The following is a 22,246-nucleotide window of genomic DNA, read 5'->3' as shown; positions in this document are numbered from 1 at the left end:
AGCGGGCTTCATTCTCATAAGACTATATTTTCTACTGCTAGTATTCTTGCAGAGGAAGGTGCTGTTCAGTAACATGTGAGTGCAGTGCAGCTCTATAAAAGGATGATCTACAATCCAGGGACACTACCCAACCAAGAGGACTTCCTGTAACATTCCACGACAGAGACAATCCCTTAAGAGAAACTTTTTCACTGCAGAGATTCTCACTGAGGAAAATGATTCTCAGTGCCATGTCACTGCAAGGAGGCTAGCTTAGGAGGATTCTCTTCACAGTTGAGATGGCACCTGAGGAAGACACTTTTCAGCAATTGGTGGCTACAGGGGAGCTCACTTAAGAGTAACATCTTAAATGCTGGGGCCCTCATAAGGAATTGAATGAGCAGTATATGTTTCTCTGCTGCTATACTCCCTGAGAAGCAAAATATTAAGTGATATGTCACAGTTGCAAGGCAGCTCTATGAAGACAGGACAAGATTCACGTGTCTTTACTGCATAGTGTCGCGGTAATACATCAGTATTGACAAGGTGAATGAAATGAGTGTGATAATTTTCATTGATGAGACCTTTTAATCATCTTTATGTTAATATATGTTGAAATTCGTTCATATTTAATTAAGATCAAAATTAAAAATAATTGACAACCCAGGTGGGACTTGAACCCACAATCCCCAGCTTCGGAGGCTGATGCCTTATCCATTAGGCCACAGGGCCACTTGATGGAAAAGCACTGATCTGACCATAATAGACCATCTGAACACCAATTCACACACAGAATAAACACCCCATGGCAAAAACAACAAAAACATGAAAAAAACACAGTCAACATGTAAAGCAAGTCTGTGAGTTTGGAAAACACACCTTGCATATGATGGTCCAGTGAGCGAAGGTAAAGAAAGGAACAACTCCTGCAACACAAACCCTTCCGCAATTCATATTGAACACTTTTGATTGAAGAGAGTATACAGTGCAGTGGTTGCTACTCCTCACCATCCTTATTTATAGTATTTTGATTTATATGCACTGAAATAGCTTTTAGTTCGGCTTCTGATGTTTTGTCTTCTAAAAAATGTGTATATACTGGTACTTTCTACAGATGGAAATGAAGATGAACTCAAAATAGGGACAAATAGTCCTGACATGCACCAATCCTTAGCAACTGCTTTGGATTGGCCAAATGCGTAAATTCGATGCACTGTGTGTTATATTCTTGGCATTCGCACTTTACAAAATTTAAGAATTGCTGTAAGATTTTTCCATTATGGACACTATTCTAGAGTTCCAGCATTTTTCTTACTCTGTCTCAAAAATTGATGATTTCTACAAACTAGATTTCTTGCCTGGCATATTTTCATTTCACCTGACATCTCTGACTTCCTATCTGTGGTGATCACTGTCTCACGGCCACCCACTTGGTAAAGATAATAACTAGGAGGTCATTGACTTAGTGATAATGTATTCATTGTCTCTAATGATGACTTCTATGATGCCCTCACACTGCAATGCCCTCTTCTAGGTTGGAACATCCTTGCTAATTTGCTTGACTTTTCAAGTAATCCTTCACCTGTTGAAGCCAGATATTGTCCGAAACATGTGTCACAGAGTCTCATGGGCATGACACTTGACACAATATCCATCTTGAGCACCAGATTTTTTGTGATTTTCATGTCTTACCTATTCATTTCCTTTGACATAGTTTCAGATCCTCTTATTAATCACTCACTGCAAGTTTTGAATGGTGCATTTTTTGTGGACTTTTCTAAATAAAATGCATTACATTTGAATTCATCACTTTTCTTCCTGTTTTATCATGTTTATGTATTCCTGGTACACTGGTGTCGATTGGTCACTAAAAAGAGCACAACAGGATTCTATTCTACAGTACGGACCGTTGTCTTTCTCAATTGCTCCGATTCCATAATGGCAACAGTGCCGAGCAACAAGTGTACTTAACTGTGCAATCAATTCAAGAAAGTAGTTTCAACTCAGTGTCCACTTTCTGCAGAGACACTGGCAGTAGGGCTATTTCGGGTGCTCTTACAGCGGGCTTCATTCTCATAAGACTATATTTTCTACTGCTAGTATTCTTGCAGAGGAAGGTGCTGTTCAGTAACATGTGAGTGCAGTGCAGCTCTATAAAAGGATGATCTACAATCCAGGGACACTACCCAACCAAGAGGACTTCCTGTAACATTCCACGACAGAGACAATCCCTTAAGAGAAACGTTTTCACTGCAGAGATTCTCACTGAGGAAAATGATTCTCAGTGCCATGTCACTGCAAGGAGGCTAGCTTAGGAGGATTCTCTTCACAGTTGAGATGGCACCTGAGGAAGACACTTTTCAGCAATTGGTGGCTACAGGGGAGCTCACTTAAGAGTAACATCTTAAATGCTGGGGCCCTCATAAGGAATTGAATGAGCAGTATATGTTTCTCTGCTGCTATACTCCCTGAGAAGCAAAATATTAAGTGATATGTCACAGTTGCAAGGCAGCTCTATGAAGACAGGACAAGATTCACGTGTCTTTACTGCATAGTGTCGCGGTAATACATCAGTATTGACAAGGTGAATGAAATGAGTGTGATGATTTTCATTGATGAGACCTTTTAATCATCTTTATGTTAATATATGTTGAAATTCGTTCATATTTAATTAAGATCAAAATTAAAAATAATTGACGACCCAGGTGGGACTTGAACCCACAATTCCCAGCTTCGGAGGCTGATGCCTTATCCATTAGGCCACAGGGCCACTTGATGGAAAAGCACTGATCTGACCATAATAGACCATCTGAACACCAATTCACACACAGAATAAACACCCCATGGCAAAAACAACAAAAACATGAAAAAAACACAGTCAACATGTAAAGCAAGTCTGTGAGTTTGGAAAACACACCTTGCATATGATGGTCCAGTGAGCGAAGGTAAAGAAAGGAACAACTCCTGCAACACAAACCCTTCCGCAATTCATATTGAACACTTTTGATTGAAGAGAGTATACAGTGCGGTGGTTGCTACTCCTCGCCATCCTTATTTATAGTATTTTGATTTATATGCACTGAAATAGCTTTTAGTTCGGCTTCTGATGTTTTGTCTTCTAAAAAATGTGTATATACTGGTACTTTCTACAGATGGAAATGAAGATGAACTGAAAATAGGGACAAATAGTCCTGACATGCACCAATCCTTAGCAACTGCTTTGGATTGGCCAAATGCGTAAATTCGATGCCCTGTGTGTTATATTCTTGGCATTCGCACTTTACAAAATTTAAGAATTGCTGTAAGATTTTTCCATTATGGACACTATTCTAGAGTTCCAGCATTTTTCTTACTCTGTCTCAAAAATTGATGATTTCTACAAACTAGATTTCTTGCCTGGCATATTTTCATTTCACCTGACATCTCTGACTTCCTATCTGTGGTGATCACTGTCTCACGGCCACCCACTTGGTAAAGATAATAACTAGGAGGTCATTGACTTAGTGATAATGTATTCATTGTCTCTAATGATGACTTCTATGATGCCCTCACACTGCAATGCCCTCTTCTAGGTTGGAACATCCTTGCTAATTTGCTTGACTTTTCAAGTAATCCTTCACCTGTTGAAGCCAGATATTGTCCGAAACATGTGTCACAGAGTCTCATGGGCATGACACTTGACACAATATCCATCTTGAGCACCAGATTTTTTGTGATTTTCATGTCTTACCTATTCATTTCCTTTGACATAGTTTCAGATCCTCTTATTAATCACTCACTGCAAGTTTTGAATGGTGCATTTTTTGTGGACTTTTCTAAATAAAATGCATTACATTTGAATTCATCACTTTTCTTCCTGTTTTATCATGTTTATGTATTCCTGGTACACTGGTGTCGATTGGTCACTAAAAAGAGCACAACAGGATTCTATTCTACAGTACGGACCGTTGTCTTTCTCAATTGCTCCGATTCCATAATGGCAACAGTGCCGAGCAACAAGTGTACTTAACTGTGCAATCAATTCAAGAAAGTAGTTTCAACTCAGTGTCCACTTTCTGCAGAGACACTGGCAGTAGGGCTATTTCGGGTGCTCTTACAGCGGGCTTCATTCTCATAAGACTATATTAACTACTGCTAGTATTCTTGCAGAGGAAGGTGCTGTTCAGTAACATGTGAGTGCAGTGCAGCTCTATAAAAGGATGATCTACAATCCAGGGACACTACCCAACCAAGAGGACTTCCTGTAACATTCCACGACAGAGACAATCCCTTAAGAGAAACTTTTTCACTGCAGAGATTCTCACTGAGGAAAATGATTCTCAGTGCCATGTCACTGCAAGGAGGCTAGCTTAGGAGGATTCTCTTCACAGTTGAGATGGCACCTGAGGAAGACACTTTTCAGCAATTGGTGGCTACAGGGGAGCTCACTTAAGAGTAACATCTTAAATGCTGGGGCCCTCATAAGGAATTGAATTAGCAGTATCTGTTTCTCTGCTGCTATACTCCCTGAGAAGCAAAATATTAAGTGATATGTCACAGTTGCAAGGCAGCTCTATGAAGACAGGACAAGATTCAAGTGTCTTTACTGCATAGTGTCGCGGTAATACATCAGTATTGACAAGGTGAATGAAATGAGTGTGATGATTTTCATTGATGAGACCTTTTAATCATCTTTATGTTAATATATGTTGAAATTCGTTCATATTTAATTAAGATCAAAATTAAAAATAATTGACGACCCAGGTGGGACTTGAACCCACAATCCCCAGCTTCGGAGGCTGATGCCTTATCCATTAGACCACAGGGTCACTTGATGGAAAAGCACTGATCTGACCATAATAGTCCAGCTGAACACCAATTCACACACAGAATAAACACCCCATGGCAAAAACAACAAAAACATGAAAAAAACACAGTCAACATGTAAAGCAAGTCTGTGAGTTTGGAAAACACACCTTGCATATGATGGTCCAGTGAGCGAAGGTAAAGAAAGGAACAACTCCTGCAACACAAACCCTTCCGTAATTCATATTGAACACTTTTGATTGAAGAGAGTATACAGTGCGGTGGTTGCTACTCCTCGCCATCCTTATTTATAGTATTTTGATTTATATGCACTGAAATAGCTCTTAGTTTGGCTTCTGATGTTTTGTCTTCTAAAAAATGTGTATGTACTGGTACTTTCTACAGATGGAAATGAAGATGAACTCAAAATAGGGACAAATAGTCCTGACATGCACCAATCCTTAGCAACTGCTTTGGATTGGCCAAATGCGTAAATTCGATGCACTGTGTGTTATATTCTTGGCATTCGCACTTTACAAAATTTAAGAATTGCTGTAAGATTTTTCCATTATGGACACTATTCTAGAGTTCCAGCATTTTTCTTACTCTTTCTCAAAAATTGATGATTTCTACAAACTAGATTTCTTGCCTGGCATATTTTCATTTCACCTGACATCTCTGACTTCCTATCTGTGGTGATCACTGTCTCACGGCCACCCACTTGGTAAAGATAATAACTAGGAGGTCATTGACTTAGTGATAATGTATTCATTGTCTCTAATGATGACTTCTATGATGCCCTCACACTGCAATGCCCTCTTCTAGGTTGGAACATCCTTGCTAACTTGCTTGACTTTTCAAGTAATCCTTCACCTGTTGAAGCCAGATATTTTCCAAAACATGTGTCACAGAGTCTCATGGGCATGACACTTGACACAATATCCATCTTGAGCACCAGATTTTTTGTGATTTTCATGTCTTACCTATTCATTTCCTTTGACATAGTTTCAGATCCTCTTATTAATCACTCACTGCAAGTTTTGAATGGTGCAGGTTTTGTGGACTTTTCTAAATAAAATGCATTACATTTGAATTCATCACTTTTCTTCCTGTTTTATCATGTTTATGTATTCCTGGTACACTGGTGTCGATTGGTCACTAAAAAGAGCACAACAGGATTCTATTCTACAGTACGGACCGTTGTCTTTCTCAATCGCTCCGATTCCATAATGGCAACAGTGCCGAGTAACAAGGGTACTTAACTGTGCAATCAATTCAAGAAAGTAGTTTCAACTCAGTGTCCACTTTCTGCAGAGACACTGGCAATAGGGCTATTTCGGGTGCTCTTACAGCAGGCTTCATTCTCATAAGACTATATTTTCTACTGCTAGTATTCTTGCAGAGGAAGGTGCTGTTCAGTAACATGTGAGTGCAGTGCAGCTCTATAAAAGGATGATCTACAATCCAGGGACACTACCCAACCAAGAGGACTTCCTGTAACATTCCACTACAGAGACAATCCCTTAAGAGAAACTTTTTCACTGCAGAGATTCTCACTGAGGAAAATGATTCTCAGTGACATGTCACTGCAAGGAGGCTAGCTTAGGAGGATTCTCTTCACAGTTGAGATGGCACCTGAGGAAGACACTTTTCAGCAATTGGTGGCTACATGGGAGCTCACTTAAGAGTAACATCTTAAATGCTGGGGCCCTCATAAGGAATTGAATTAGCAGTATCTGTTTCGCTGCTGCTATACTCCCTGAGAAACAAAATATTAAGTGACATGTCACAGTTGCAAGGCAGCTCTATGAAGACAGGACAAGATTCACGTGTCTTTACTGCATAGTCTCGCGGTAATATATCAGTATTGACAAGGTGAATGAAATGAGTGTGATGATTTTCATTGATGAGACCTTTTAATCATCTTTATGTTAATATATGTTGAAATTCGTTCATATTTAATTAAGATCAAAATTAAAAATAATTGGCGACCCAGGTGGGACTTGAACCCACAATCCCCAGCTTCGGAGGCTGATGCCTTATCCATTAGGCCACAGGGCCACTTGATAGAAAAGCACTGATCTGACCATAATAGACCAACTGAACACCAATTCAAACACAGAATAAACACCCCATGGCAAAAACAACAAAAACATGAAAAAAACACAGTCAACATGTAAAGCAAGTCTGTGAGTTTGGAAAACACACCTTGCATATGATGGTCCAGTGAGCGAAGGTAAAGAAAGGAACAACTCCTGCAACACAAACCCTTCCGCAATTCATATTGAACACTTTTGATTGAAGAGAGTATACAGTGCGGTGGTTGCTACTCCTCGCCATCCTTATTTATAGTATTTTGATTTATATGCACTGAAATAGCTTTTAGTTTGGCTTCTGATGTTTTGTCTTCTAAAAAATGTGTATGTACTGGTACTTTCTACAGATGGAAATGAAGATGAACTCAAAATAGGGACAAATAGTCCTGACATACACCAATCCTTAGCAACTGCTTTGGGTTGGCCAAATGCGTAAATTCGATGCACTGTGTGTTATATTCTTGGCATTCGCACTTTACAAAATTTAAGAATTGCTGTAAGATTTTTCCATTATGGACACTATTCTAGAGTTCCAGCATTTTTCTTACTCTGTCTCAAAAATTGATGATTTCTACAAACTAGATTTCTTGCCTGGCATATTTTCATTTCACCTGACATCTCTGACTTCCTATCTGTGGTGATCACTGTCTCACGGCCACCCACTTGGTAAAGATAATAACTAGGAGGTCATTGACTTAGTGATAATGTATTCATTGTTTCTAATGATGACTTCTATGATGCCCTCACACTGCAATGCCCTCTTCTAGGTTGGAACATCCTTGCTAACTTGCTTGACTTTTCAAGTAATCCTTCACCTGTTGAAGCCAGATATTTTCCGAAACATGTGTCACAGAGTCTCATGGGCATGACACTTGACACAATATCCATCTTGAGCACCAGATTTTTTGTGATTTTCATGTCTTACCTATTCATTTCCTTTGACATAGTTTCAGATCCTCTTATTAATCACTCACTGCAAGTTTTGAATGGTGCAGGTTTTGTGGACTTTTCTAAATAAAATGCATTACATTTGAATTCATCACTTTTCTTCCTGTTTTATCATGTTTATGTATTCCTGGTACACTGGTGTCGATTGGTCACTAAAAAGAGCACAACAGGATTCTATTCTACAGTACGGACCGTTGCCTTTCTCAATTGCTCCGATTCCATAATGGCAACAGTGCCGAGCAACAAGGGTACTTAACTGTGCAATCAATTCAAGAAAGTAGTTTCAACTCAGTGTCCACTTTCTGCAGAGACACTGGCAATAGGGCTATTTCGGGTGCTCTTACAGCAGGCTTCATTCTCATAAGACTATATTTTCTACTGCTAGTATTCTTGCAGAGGAAGGTGCTGTTCAGTAACATGTGAGTGCAGTGCAGCTCTATAAAAGGATGATCTACAATCCAGGGACACTACCCAACCAAGAGGACTTCCTGTAACATTCCACTACAGAGACAATCCCTTAAGAGAAACTTTTTCACTGCAGAGATTCTCACTGAGGAAAATGATTCTCAGTGACATGTCACTGCAAGGAGGCTAGCTTAGGAGGATTCTCTTCACAGTTGAGATGGCACCTGAGGAAGACACTTTTCAGCAATTGGTGGCTACTTGGGAGCTCACTTAAGAGTAACATCTTAAATGCTGGGGCCCTCATAAGGAATTGAGTGAGCAGTATATGTTTCTCTGCTGCTATACTCCCTGAGAAGCAAAATATTAAGTGATATGTCACAGTTGCAAGGCAGCTCTATGAAGACAGGACAAGATTCACGTGTCTTTACTGCATAGTGTCGCGGTAATACATCAGTATTGACAAGGTGAATGAAATGAGTGTGATGATTTTCATTGATGAGACCTTTTAATCATCTTTATGTTAATATATGTTGAAATTCGTTCATATTTAATTAAGATCAAAATTAAAAATAATTGACGACCCATCCCCAGCTTCGGAGGCTGATGCCTTATCCATTAGGCCACAAGGCCACTTGTTGGAAAAGCACTGATCTGACCATAATAGACCAACTGAACACCAATTCACACACAGAATAAACACCCCATGGCAAAAACAACAAAAACATGAAAAAAAAACACAGTCAACATGTAGAGCAAGTCTGTGAGTTTGGAAAACACACCTTGCATATGAAGGTCCAGTGAGCGAAGATAAAGAAAGAAACAACTCCTGCAACACAAACCCTTCCGCAATTCATATTGAACACTTTTGATTGAAGAGAGTATACAGTGCGGTGGTTGCTACTCCTCGCCATCCTTATTTATAGCATTTTGATTTATATGCACTGAAATAGCTTTTAGTTCGGCTTCTGATGTTTTGTCTTCTAAAAAATGTGTATATACTGGTACTTTCTACAGATGGAAATGAAGATGAACTCAAAATAGGGACAAATAGTCCTGACATGCACCAATCCTTAGCAACTGCTTTGGATTGGCCAAATGCGTAAATTCGATGCACTGTGTGTTATATTCTTGGCATTCGCACTTTACAAAATTTAAGAATTGCTGTAAGATTTTTCCATTATGGACACTATTCTAGAGTTCCAGCATTTTTCTTACTCTTTCTCAAAAATTGATGATTTCTACAAACTAGATTTCTTGCCTGGCATATTTTCATTTCACCTGACATCTCTGACTTCCTATCTGTGGTGATCACTGTCTCACGGCCACCCACTTGGTAAAGATAATAACTAGGAGGTCATTGACTTAGTGATAATGTATTCATTGTCTCTAATGATGACTTCTATGATGCCCTCACACTGCAATGCCCTCTTCTAGGTTGGAACATCCTTGCTAATTTGCTTGACTTTTCAAGTAATCCTTCACCTGTTGAAGCCAGATATTTTCCGAAACATGTGTCACAGAGTCTCATGGGCATGACACTTGACACAATATCCATCTTGAGCACCAGATTTTTTGTGATTTTCATGTCTTACCTATTCATTTCCTTTGACATAGTTTCAGATCCTCTTATTAATCACTCACTGCAAGTTTTGAATGGTGCAGGTTTTGTGGACTTTTCTAAATAAAATGCATTACATTTGAATTCATCACTTTTCTTCCGGTTTTATCATGTTTATGTATTCCTAGTACACTAGTGTCGATTGGTCACTAAAAAGATCACAACAGGATTCTATTCTACAGTACGGACCGTTGTCTTTCTCAATTGCTCCGATTCCATAATGGCAACAGTGCCGAGCAACAAGGGTACTTAACTGTGCAATCAATTCAAGAAAGTAGTTTCAACTCAGTGTCCACTTTCTGCAGAGACACTGGCAATAGGGCTAATTCGGGTGCTCTTACAGCAGGCTTCATTCTCATAAGACTATATTTTCTACTGCTAGTATTCTTGCAGAGGAAGGTGCTGTTCAGTAACATGTGAGTGCAGTGCAGCTCTATAAAAGGATGATCTACAATCCAGGGACACTACCCAACCAAGAGGACTTCCTGTAACATTCCACTACAGAGACAATCCCTTAAGAGAAACTTTTTCACTGCAGAGATTCTCACTGAGGAAAATGATTCTCAGTGACATGTCACTGCAAGGAGGCTAGCTTAGGAGGATTCTCTTCACAGTTGACATGGCACCTGAGGAAGACACTTTTCAGCAATTGGTGGCTACAGGGGAGCTCACTTAAGAGTAACATCTTAAATGCTGGGGCCCTCATAAGGAATTGAATGAGCAGTATATGTTTCTCTGCTGCTATACTCCCTGAGAAGCAAAATATTAAGTGATATGTCACAGTTGCAAGGCAGCTCTATGAAGACAGGACAAGATTCACGTGTCTTTACTGCATAGTGTCGCGGTAATACATCAGTATTGACAAGGTGAATGAAATGAGTGTGATGATTTTCATTGATGAGACCTTTTAATCATCTTTATGTTAATATATGTTGAAATTCGTTCATATTTAATTAAGATCAAAATTAAAAATAATTGACGACCCAGGTGGGACTTAAACCCACAATCCCCAGCTTCGGAGGCTGATGCCTTATCCATTAGGCCACAGGGCCACTTGATAGAAAAGCACTGATCTGACCATAATAGACCAACTGAACACCAATTCAAACACAGAATAAACACCCCATGGCAAAAACAACAAAAACATGAAAAAAAAACACAGTCAACATGTAGAGCAAGTCTGTGAGTTTGGAAAACACACCTTGCATATGAAGGTCCAGTGAGCGAAGGTAAAGAAAGGAACAACTCCTGCAACACAAACCCTTCCGCAATTCATATTGAACACTTTTGATTGAAGAGAGTATACAGTGCGGTGGTTGCTACTCCTCGCCATCCTTATTTATAGTATTTTGATTTATATGCACTGAAATAGCTTTTAGTTTGGCTTCTGATGTTTTGTCTTCTAAAAAATTTGTATGTACTGGTACTTTCTATAGATGGAAATGAAGATGAACTCAAAATAGGGACAAATAGTCCTGACATACACCAATCCTTAGCAACTGCTTTGGATTGGCCAAATGCGTAAATTCGATGCACTGTGTGTTATATTCTTGGCATTCGCACTTTACAAAATTTAAGAATTGCTGTAAGATTTTTCCATTATGGACACTATTCTAGAGTTCCAGCATTTTTCTTACTCTGTCTCAAAAATTGATGATTTCTACAAACTAGATTTCTTGCCTGGCATATTTTCATTTCACCTGACATCTCTGACTTCCTATCTGTGGTGATCACTGTCTCACGGCCACCCACTTGGTAAAGATAATAACTAGGAGGTCATTGACTTAGTGATAATGTATTCATTGTCTCTAATGATGACTTCTATGATGCCCTCACACTGCAATGCCCTCTTCTAGGTTGGAACATCCTTGCTAACTTGCTTGACTTTTCAAGTAATCCTTCACCTGTTGAAGCCAGATATTTTCCGAAACATGTGTCACAGAGTCTCATGGGCATGACACTTGACACAATATCCATCTTGAGCACCAGATTTTTTGTGATTTTCATGTCTTACCTATTCATTTCCTTTGACATAGTTTCAGATCCTCTTATTAATCACTCACTGCAAGTTTTGAATGGTGCAGGTTTTGTGGACTTTTCTAAATAAAATGCATTACATTTGAATTCATCACTTTTCTTCCTGTTTTATCATGTTTATGTATTCCTGGTACACTGGTGTCGATTGGTCACTAAAAAGAGCACAACAGGATTCTATTCTACAGTACGGACCGTTGTCTTTCTCAATCGCTCCGATTCCATAATGGCAACAGTGCCGAGCAACAAGGGTACTTAACTGTGCAATCAATTCAAGAAAGTAGTTTCAACTCAGTGTCCACTTTCTGCAGAGACACTGGCAGTAGGGCTATTTCGGGTGCTCTTACAGCGGGCTTCATTCTCATAAGACTATATTTTCTACTGCTAGTATTCTTGCAGAGGAAGGTGCTGTTCAGTAACATGTGAGTGCAGTGCAGCTCTATAAAAGGATGATCTACAAACCAGGGACACTACCCAACCAAGAGGACTTCCTGTAACATTCCACGACTGAGACAATCCCTTAAGAGAAACTTTTTCACTGCAGAGATTCTCACTGAGGAAAATGATTCTCAGTGCCATGTCACTGCAAGGAGGCTAGCTTAGGAGGATTCTCTTCACAGTTGAGATGGCACCTGAGGAAGACACTTTTCAGCAATTGGTGGCTACAGGGGAGCTCACTTAAGAGTAACATCTTAAATGCTGGGGCCCTCATAAGGAATTGAATGAGCAGTATATGTTTCTCTGCTGCTATACTCCCTGAGAAGCAAAATATTAAGTGATATGTCACAGTTGCAAGGCAGCTCTATGAAGACAGGACAAGATTCACGTGTCTTTACTGCATAGTGTCGCGGTAATACATCAGTATTGACAAGGTGAATGAAATGAGTGTGATGATTTTCATTGATGAGACCTTTTAATCATCTTTATGTTAATATATGTTGAAATTCGTTCATATTTAATTAAGATCAAAATTAAAAATAATTGACGACCCAGGTGGGACTTGAACCCACAATCCCCAGCTTCGGAGGGTGATGCCTTATCCATTAGGCCACAGGGCAACTTGATGGAAAAGCACTGATCTGACCATAATAGACCATCTGAACACCAATTCACACACAGAATAAACACCCCATGGCAAAAACAACAAGAACATGAAAAAAACACAGTCAACATGTAAAGCAAGTCTGTGAGTTTGGAAAACACACCTTGCATATGATGGTCCAGTGAGCGAAGGTAAAGAAAGGAACAACTCCTGCAACACAAACCCTTCCGCAATTCATATTGAACACTTTTGATTGAAGAGAGTATACAGTGCGGTGGTTGCTACTCCTCGCCATCCTTATTTATAGTATTTTGATTTATATGCACTGAAATAGCTTTTAGTTCGGCTTCTGATGTTTTGTCTTCTAAAAAATGTGTATATACTGGTACTTTCTACAGATGGAAATGAAGATGAACTCAAAATAGGGACAAATAGTCCTGACATGCACCAATCCTTAGCAACTGCTTTGGATTGGCCAAATGCGTAAATTCGATGCACTGTGTGTTATATTCTTGGCATTCGCACTTTACAAAATTTAAGAATTGCTGTAAGATTTTTCCATTATGGACACGATTCTAGAGTTCCAGCATTTTTCTTACTCTGTCTCAAAAATTGATGATTTCTACAAACTAGATTTCTTGCCTGGCATATTTTCATTTCACCTGACATCTCTGACTTCCTATCTGTGGTGATCACTGTCTCACGGCCACCCACTTGGTAAAGATAATAACTAGGAGGTCATTGACTTAGTGATAATGTATTCATTGTCTCTAATGATGACTTCTATGATGCCCTCACACTGCAATGCCCTCTTCTAGGTTGGAACATCCTTGCTAATTTGCGTGACTTTTCAAGTAATCCTTCACCTGTTGAAGCCAGATATTTTCCGAAACATGTGTCACAGAGTCTCATGGGCATGACACTTGACACAATATCCATCTTGAGCACCAGATTTTTTGTGATTTTCATGTCTTACCTATTCATTTCCTTTGACATAGTTTCAGATCCTCTTATTAATCACTCACTGCAAGTTTTGAATGGTGCATTTTTTGCGGACTTTTCTAAATAAAATGCATTACATTTGAATTCATCACTTTTCTTCCTGTTTTATCATGTTTATGTATTCCTGGTACACTGGTGTCGATTGGTCACTAAAAAGATCACAACAGGATTCTATTCTACAGTACGGACCGTTGTCTTTCTCAATTGCTCCGATTCCATAATGGCAACAGTGCCGAGCAACAAGGGTACTTAACTGTGCAATCAATTCAAGAAAGTAGTTTCAACTCAGTGTCCACTTTCTGCAGAGACACTGGCAATAGGGCTAATTCGGGTGCTCTTACAGCAGGCTTCATTCTCATAAGACTATATTTTCTACTGCTAGTATTCTTGCAGAGGAAGGTGCTGTTCAGTAACATGTGAGTGCAGTGCAGCTCTATAAAAGGATGATCTACAATCCAGGGACACTACCCAACCAAGAGGACTTCCTGTAACATTCCACTACAGAGACAATCCCTTAAGAGAAACTTTTTCACTGCAGAGATTCTCACTGAGGAAAATGATTCTCAGTGACATGTCACTGCAAGGAGGCTAGCTTAGGAGGATTCTCTTCACAGTTGACATGGCACCTGAGGAAGACACTTTTCAGCAATTGGTGGCTACAGGGGAGCTCACTTAAGAGTAACATCTTAAATGCTGGGGCCCTCATAAGGAATTGAATGAGCAGTATATGTTTCTCTGCTGCTATACTCCCTGAGAAGCAAAATATTAAGTGATATGTCACAGTTGCAAGGCAGCTCTATGAAGACAGGACAAGATTCACGTGTCTTTACTGCATAGTGTCGCGGTAATACATCAGTATTGACAAGGTGAATGAAATGAGTGTGATGATTTTCATTGATGAGACCTTTTAATCATCTTTATGTTAATATATGTTGAAATTCGTTCATATTTAATTAAGATCAAAATTAAAAATAATTGACGACCCAGGTGGGACTTAAACCCACAATCCCCAGCTTCGGAGGCTGATGCCTTATCCATTAGGCCACAGGGCCACTTGATAGAAAAGCACTGATCTGACCATAATAGACCAACTGAACACCAATTCAAACACAGAATAAACACCCCATGGCAAAAACAACAAAAACATGAAAAAAAAACACAGTCAACATGTAGAGCAAGTCTGTGAGTTTGGAAAACACACCTTGCATATGAAGGTCCAGTGAGCGAAGGTAAAGAAAGGAACAACTCCTGCAACACAAACCCTTCCGCAATTCATATTGAACACTTTTGATTGAAGAGAGTATACAGTGCGGTGGTTGCTACTCCTCGCCATCCTTATTTATAGTATTTTGATTTATATGCACTGAAATAGCTTTTAGTTTGGCTTCTGATGTTTTGTCTTCTAAAAAATTTGTATGTACTGGTACTTTCTATAGATGGAAATGAAGATGAACTCAAAATAGGGACAAATAGTCCTGACATACACCAATCCTTAGCAACTGCTTTGGATTGGCCAAATGCGTAAATTCGATGCACTGTGTGTTATATTCTTGGCATTCGCACTTTACAAAATTTAAGAATTGCTGTAAGATTTTTCCATTATGGACACTATTCTAGAGTTCCAGCATTTTTCTTACTCTGTCTCAAAAATTGATGATTTCTACAAACTAGATTTCTTGCCTGGCATATTTTCATTTCACCTGACATCTCTGACTTCCTATCTGTGGTGATCACTGTCTCACGGCCACCCACTTGGTAAAGATAATAACTAGGAGGTCATTGACTTAGTGATAATGTATTCATTGTCTCTAATGATGACTTCTATGATGCCCTCACACTGCAATGCCCTCTTCTAGGTTGGAACATCCTTGCTAACTTGCTTGACTTTTCAAGTAATCCTTCACCTGTTGAAGCCAGATATTTTCCGAAACATGTGTCACAGAGTCTCATGGGCATGACACTTGACACAATATCCATCTTGAGCACCAGATTTTTTGTGATTTTCATGTCTTACCTATTCATTTCCTTTGACATAGTTTCAGATCCTCTTATTAATCACTCACTGCAAGTTTTGAATGGTGCAGGTTTTGTGGACTTTTCTAAATAAAATGCATTACATTTGAATTCATCACTTTTCTTCCTGTTTTATCATGTTTATGTATTCCTGGTACACTGGTGTCGATTGGTCACTAAAAAGAGCACAACAGGATTCTATTCTACAGTACGGACCGTTGTCTTTCTCAATCGCTCCGATTCCATAATGGCAACAGTGCCGAGCAACAAGGGTACTTAACTGTGCAATCAATTCAAGAAAGTAGTTTCAACTCAGTGTCCACTTTCTGCAGAGACACTGGCAGTAGGGCTATTTCGGGTGCTCTTACAGCGGGCTTCATTCTCATAAGACTATATTTTCTACTGCTAGTATTCTTGCAGAGGAAGGTGCTGTTCAGTAACATGTGAGTGCAGTGCAGCTCTATAAAAGGATGATCTACAAACCAGGGACACTACCCAACCAAGAGGACTTCCTGTAACATTCCACGACAGAGACAATCCCTTAAGAGAAACTTTTTCACTGCAGAGATTCTCACTGAGGAAAATGATTCTCAGTGCCATGTCACTGCAAGGAGGCTAGCTTAGGAGGATTCTCTTCACAGTTGAGATGGCACCTGAGGAAGACACTTTTCAGCAATTGGTGGCTACAGGGGAGCTCACTTAAGAGTAACATCTTAAATGCTGGGGCCCTCATAAGGAATTGAATGAGCAGTATATGTTTCTCTGCTGCTATACTCCCTGAGAAGCAAAATATTAAGTGATATGTCACAGTTGCAAGGCAGCTCTATGAAGACAGGACAAGATTCACGTGTCTTTACTGCATAGTGTCGCGGTAATACATCAGTATTGACAAGGTGAATGAAATGAGTGTGATGATTTTCATTGATGAGACCTTTTAATCATCTTTATGTTAATATATGTTGAAATTCGTTCATATTTAATTAAGATCAAAATTAAAAATAATTGACGACCCAGGTGGGACTTGAACCCACAATCCCCAGCTTCGGAGGGTGATGCCTTATCCATTAGGCCACAGGGCCACTTGATGGAAAAGCACTGATCTGACCATAATAGACCATCTGAACACCAATTCACACACAGAATAAACACCCCATGGCAAAAACAACAAGAACATGAAAAAAACACAGTCAACATGTAAAGCAAGTCTGTGAGTTTGGAAAACACACCTTGCATATGATGGTCCAGTGAGCGAAGGTAAAGAAAGGAACAACTCCTGCAACACAAACCCTTCCGCAATTCATATTGAACACTTTTGATTGAAGAGAGTATACAGTGCGGTGGTTGCTACTCCTCGCCATCCTTATTTATAGTATTTTGATTTATATGCACTGAAATAGCTTTTAGTTCGGCTTCTGATGTTTTGTCTTCTAAAAAATGTGTATATACTGGTACTTTCTACAGATGGAAATGAAGATGAACTCAAAATAGGGACAAATAGTCCTGACATGCACCAATCCTTAGCAACTGCTTTGGATTGGCCAAATGCGTAAATTCGATGCACTGTGTGTTATATTCTTGGCATTCGCACTTTACAAAATTTAAGAATTGCTGTAAGATTTTTCCATTATGGACACTATTCTAGAGTTCCAGCATTTTTCTTACTCTGTCTCAAAAATTGATGATTTCTACAAACTAGATTTCTTGCCTGGCATATTTTCATTTCACCTGACATCTCTGACTTCCTATCTGTGGTGATCACTGTCTCACGGCCACCCACTTGGTAAAGATAATAACTAGGAGGTCATTGACTTAGTGATAATGTATTCATTGTCTCTAATGATGACTTCTATGATGCCCTCACACTGCAATGCCCTCTTCTAGGTTGGAACATCCTTGCTAACTTGCTTGACTTTTCAAGTAATCCTTCACCTGTTGAAGCCAGATATTTTCCAAAACATGTGTCACAGAGTCTCATGGGCATGACACTTGACACAATATCCATCTTGAGCACCAGATTTTTTGTGATTTTCATGTCTTACCTATTCATTTCCTTTGACATAGTTTCAGATCCTCTTATTAATCACTCACTGCAAGTTTTGAATGGTGCAGGTTTTGTGGACTTTTCTAAATAAAATGCATTACATTTGAATTCATCACTTTTCTTCCGGTTTTATCATGTTTATGTATTCCTAGTACACTAGTGTCGATTGGTCACTAAAAAGAGCACAACAGGATTCTATTCTACAGTACGGACCGTTGTCTTTCTCAATTGCTCCGATTCCATAATGGCAACAGTGCCGAGCAACAAGGGTACTTAACTGTGCAATCAATTCAAGAAAGTAGTTTCAACTCAGTGTCCACTTTCTGCAGAGACACTGGCAATAGGGCTAATTCGGGTGCTCTTACAGCAGGCTTCATTCTCATAAGACTATATTTTCTAATGCTAGTATTCTTGCAGAGGAAGGTGCTGTTCAGTAACATGTGAGTGCAGTGCAGCTCTATAAAAGGATGATCTACAATCCAGGGACACTACCCAACCAAGAGGACTTCCTGTAACATTCCACGACAGAGACAATCCCTTAAGAGAAACTTTTTCACTGCAGAGATTCTCACTGAGGAAAATGATTCTCAGTGCCATGTCACTGCAAGGAGGCTAGCTTAGGAGGATTCTCTTCACAGTTGAGATGGCACCTGAGGAAGACACTTTTCAGCAATTGGAGGCTACAGGGGAGCTCACTTAAGAGTAACATCTTAAATGCTGGGGCCCTCATAAGGAATTGAATTAGCAGTATCTGTTTCTCTGCTGCTATACTCCCTGAGAAGCAAAATATTAAGTGATATGTCACAGTTGCAAGGCAGCTCTATGAAGACAGGACAAGATTCACGTGTCTTTACTGCATAGTGTCGCGGTAATACATCAGTATTGACAAGGTGAATGAAATGAGTGTGATGATTTTCATTGATGAGACCTTTTAATCATCTTTATGTTAATATATGTTGAAATTCGTTCATATTTAATTAAGATCAAAATTAAAAATAATTGACGACCCAGGTGGGACTTGAACCCACAATTCCCAGCTTCGGAGGCTGATGCCTTATCCATTAGGCCACAGGGCCACTTGATGGAAAAGCACTGATCTGACCATAATAGACCATCTGAACACCAATTCACACACAGAATAAACACCCCATGGCAAAAACAACAAAAACATGAAAAAAACACAGTCAACATGTAAAGCAAGTCTGTGAGTTTGGAAAACACACCTTGCATATGATGGTCCAGTGAGCGAAGGTAAAGAAAGGAACAACTCCTGCAACACAAACCCTTCCGCAATTCATATTGAACACTTTTGATTGAAGAGAGTATACAGTGCGGTGGTTGCTACTCCTCGCCATCCTTATTTATAGTATTTTGATTTATATGCACTGAAATAGCTTTTAGTTCGGCTTCTGATGTTTTGTCTTCTAAAAAATGTGTATATACTGGTACTTTCTACAGATGGAAATGAAGATGAACTCAAAATAGGGACAAATAGTCCTGACATGCACCAATCCTTAGCAACTGCTTTGGATTGGCCAAATGCGTAAATTCGATGCACTGTGTGTTATATTCTTGGCATTCGCACTTTACAAAATTTAAGAATTGCTGTAAGATTTTTCCATTATGGACACTATTCTAGAGTTCCAGCATTTTTCTTACTCTGTCTCAAAAATTGATGATTTCTACAAACTAGATTTCTTGCCTGGCATATTTTCATTTCACCTGACATCTCTGACTTCCTATCTGTGGTGATCACTGTCTCACGGCCACCCACTTGGTAAAGATAATAACTAGGAGGTCATTGACTTAGTGATAATGTATTCATTGTCTCTAATGATGACTTCTATGATGCCCTCACACTGCAATGCCCTCTTCTAGGTTGGAACATCCTTGCTAATTTGCTTGACTTTTCAAGTAATCCTTCACCTGTTGAAGCCAGATATTTTCCGAAACATGTGTCACAGAGTCTCATGGGCATGACACTTGACACAATATCCATCTTGAGCACCAGATTTTTTGTGATTTTCATGTCTTACCTATTCATTTCCTTTGACATAGTTTCAGATCCTCTTATTAATCACTCACTGCAAGTTTTGAATGGTGCAGGTTTTGTGGACTTTTCTAAATAAAATGCATTACATTTGAATTCATCACTTTTCTTCCGGTTTTATCATGTTTATGTATTCCTAGTACACTAGTGTCGATTGGTCACTAAAAAGATCACAACAGGATTCTATTCTACAGTACGGACCGTTGTCTTTCTCAATTGCTCCGATTCCATAATGGCAACAGTGCCGAGCAACAAGGGTACTTAACTGTGCAATCAATTCAAGAAAGTAGTTTCAACTCAGTGTCCACTTTCTGCAGAGACACTGGCAATAGGGCTAATTCGGGTGCTCTTACAGCAGGCTTCATTCTCATAAGACTATATTTTCTACTGCTAGTATTCTTGCAGAGGAAGGTGCTGTTCAGTAACATGTGAGTGCAGTGCAGCTCTATAAAAGGATGATCTACAATCCAGGGACACTACCCAACCAAGAGGACTTCCTGTAACATTCCACTACAGAGACAATCCCTTAAGAGAAACTTTTTCACTGCAGAGATTCTCACTGAGGAAAATGATTCTCAGTGACATGTCACTGCAAGGAGGCTAGCTTAGGAGGATTCTCTTCACAGTTGACATGGCACCTGAGGAAGACACTTTTCAGCAATTGGTGGCTACAGGGGAGCTCACTTAAGAGTAACATCTTAAATGCTGGGGCCCTCATAAGGAATTGAATGAGCAGTATATGTTTCTCTGCTGCTATACTCCCTGAGAAGCAAAATATTAAGTGATATGTCACAGTTGCAAGGCAGCTCTATGAAGACAGGACAAGATTCACGTGTCTTTACTGCATAGTGTCGCGGTAATACATCAGTATTGACAAGGTGAATGAAATGAGTGTGATGATTTTCATTGATGAGACCTTTTAATCATCTTTATGTTAATATATGTTGAAATTCGTTCATATTTAATTAAGATCAAAATTAAAAATAATTGACGACCCAGGTGGGACTTAAACCCACAATCCCCAGCTTCGGAGGCTGATGCCTTATCCATTAGGCCACAGGGCCACTTGATAGAAAAGCACTGATCTGACCATAATAGACCAACTGAACACCAATTCAAACACAGAATAAACACCCCATGGCAAAAACAACAAAAACATGAAAAAAAAACACAGTCAACATGTAGAGCAAGTCTGTGAGTTTGGAAAACACACCTTGCATATGAAGGTCCAGTGAGCGAAGGTAAAGAAAGGAACAACTCCTGCAACACAAACCCTTCCGCAATTCATATTGAACACTTTTGATTGAAGAGAGTATACAGTGCGGTGGTTGCTACTCCTCGCCATCCTTATTTATAGTATTTTGATTTATATGCACTGAAATAGCTTTTAGTTTGGCTTCTGATGTTTTGTCTTCTAAAAAATTTGTATGTACTGGTACTTTCTATAGATGGAAATGAAGATGAACTCAAAATAGGGACAAATAGTCCTGACATACACCAATCCTTAGCAACTGCTTTGGATTGGCCAAATGCGTAAATTCGATGCACTGTGTGTTATATTCTTGGCATTCGCACTTTACAAAATTTAAGAATTGCTGTAAGATTTTTCCATTATGGACACTATTCTAGAGTTCCAGCATTTTTCTTACTCTGTCTCAAAAATTGATGATTTCTACAAACTAGATTTCTTGCCTGGCATATTTTCATTTCACCTGACATCTCTGACTTCCTATCTGTGGTGATCACTGTCTCACGGCCACCCACTTGGTAAAGATAATAACTAGGAGGTCATTGACTTAGTGATAATGTATTCATTGTCTCTAATGATGACTTCTATGATGCCCTCACACTGCAATGCCCTCTTCTAGGTTGGAACATCCTTGCTAACTTGCTTGACTTTTCAAGTAATCCTTCACCTGTTGAAGCCAGATATTTTCCGAAACATGTGTCACAGAGTCTCATGGGCATGACACTTGACACAATATCCATCTTGAGCACCAGATTTTTTGTGATTTTCATGTCTTACCTATTCATTTCCTTTGACATAGTTTCAGATCCTCTTATTAATCACTCACTGCAAGTTTTGAATGGTGCAGGTTTTGTGGACTTTTCTAAATAAAATGCATTACATTTGAATTCATCACTTTTCTTCCTGTTTTATCATGTTTATGTATTCCTGGTACACTGGTGTCGATTGGTCACTAAAAAGAGCACAACAGGATTCTATTCTACA

General features: G+C 39.3%; 9 non-coding genes across 9 annotated transcripts; all 9 read right to left on the bottom strand.

The window, feature by feature from the left end:
* Positions 1-638: 638 nt before the first annotated feature.
* TRNAR-CCG (transfer RNA arginine (anticodon CCG)) lies at positions 639-711 on the bottom strand. The gene has a single exon. It is a non-coding gene; the product is annotated as a tRNA-Arg (tRNA).
* A 1,965-nt stretch (positions 712-2,676) lies between these two features.
* On the bottom strand, positions 2,677-2,749 carry TRNAR-CCG (transfer RNA arginine (anticodon CCG)). The gene has a single exon. It is a non-coding gene; the product is annotated as a tRNA-Arg (tRNA).
* Positions 2,750-4,714: 1,965 nt separating this feature from the next.
* Positions 4,715-4,787, bottom strand: TRNAR-CCG (transfer RNA arginine (anticodon CCG)). Its single transcript has one exon. It is a non-coding gene; the product is annotated as a tRNA-Arg (tRNA).
* Positions 4,788-6,752: 1,965 nt separating this feature from the next.
* TRNAR-CCG (transfer RNA arginine (anticodon CCG)) lies at positions 6,753-6,825 on the bottom strand. The gene has a single exon. It is a non-coding gene; the product is annotated as a tRNA-Arg (tRNA).
* A 3,985-nt stretch (positions 6,826-10,810) lies between these two features.
* On the bottom strand, positions 10,811-10,883 carry TRNAR-CCG (transfer RNA arginine (anticodon CCG)). The gene has a single exon. It is a non-coding gene; the product is annotated as a tRNA-Arg (tRNA).
* A 4,005-nt stretch (positions 10,884-14,888) lies between these two features.
* On the bottom strand, positions 14,889-14,961 carry TRNAR-CCG (transfer RNA arginine (anticodon CCG)). Its single transcript has one exon. It is a non-coding gene; the product is annotated as a tRNA-Arg (tRNA).
* A 1,967-nt stretch (positions 14,962-16,928) lies between these two features.
* TRNAR-CCG (transfer RNA arginine (anticodon CCG)) lies at positions 16,929-17,001 on the bottom strand. The gene has a single exon. It is a non-coding gene; the product is annotated as a tRNA-Arg (tRNA).
* Positions 17,002-18,966: 1,965 nt separating this feature from the next.
* On the bottom strand, positions 18,967-19,039 carry TRNAR-CCG (transfer RNA arginine (anticodon CCG)). The gene has a single exon. It is a non-coding gene; the product is annotated as a tRNA-Arg (tRNA).
* A 1,965-nt stretch (positions 19,040-21,004) lies between these two features.
* On the bottom strand, positions 21,005-21,077 carry TRNAR-CCG (transfer RNA arginine (anticodon CCG)). The gene has a single exon. It is a non-coding gene; the product is annotated as a tRNA-Arg (tRNA).
* Positions 21,078-22,246: the final 1,169 nt, after the last annotated feature.

Source organism: Ambystoma mexicanum, chromosome 3q (genome assembly GCF_040938575.1).
Source record: "Ambystoma mexicanum isolate Mex_15411 chromosome 3q, UKY_AmexF1_1, whole genome shotgun sequence".
In the NCBI taxonomy this organism is placed as follows: Eukaryota; Metazoa; Chordata; class Amphibia; order Caudata; family Ambystomatidae; genus Ambystoma; species Ambystoma mexicanum.
Note: the sequence above shows the minus strand (reverse complement) of the source record. Positions and strands in the feature narration are given on the sequence as shown.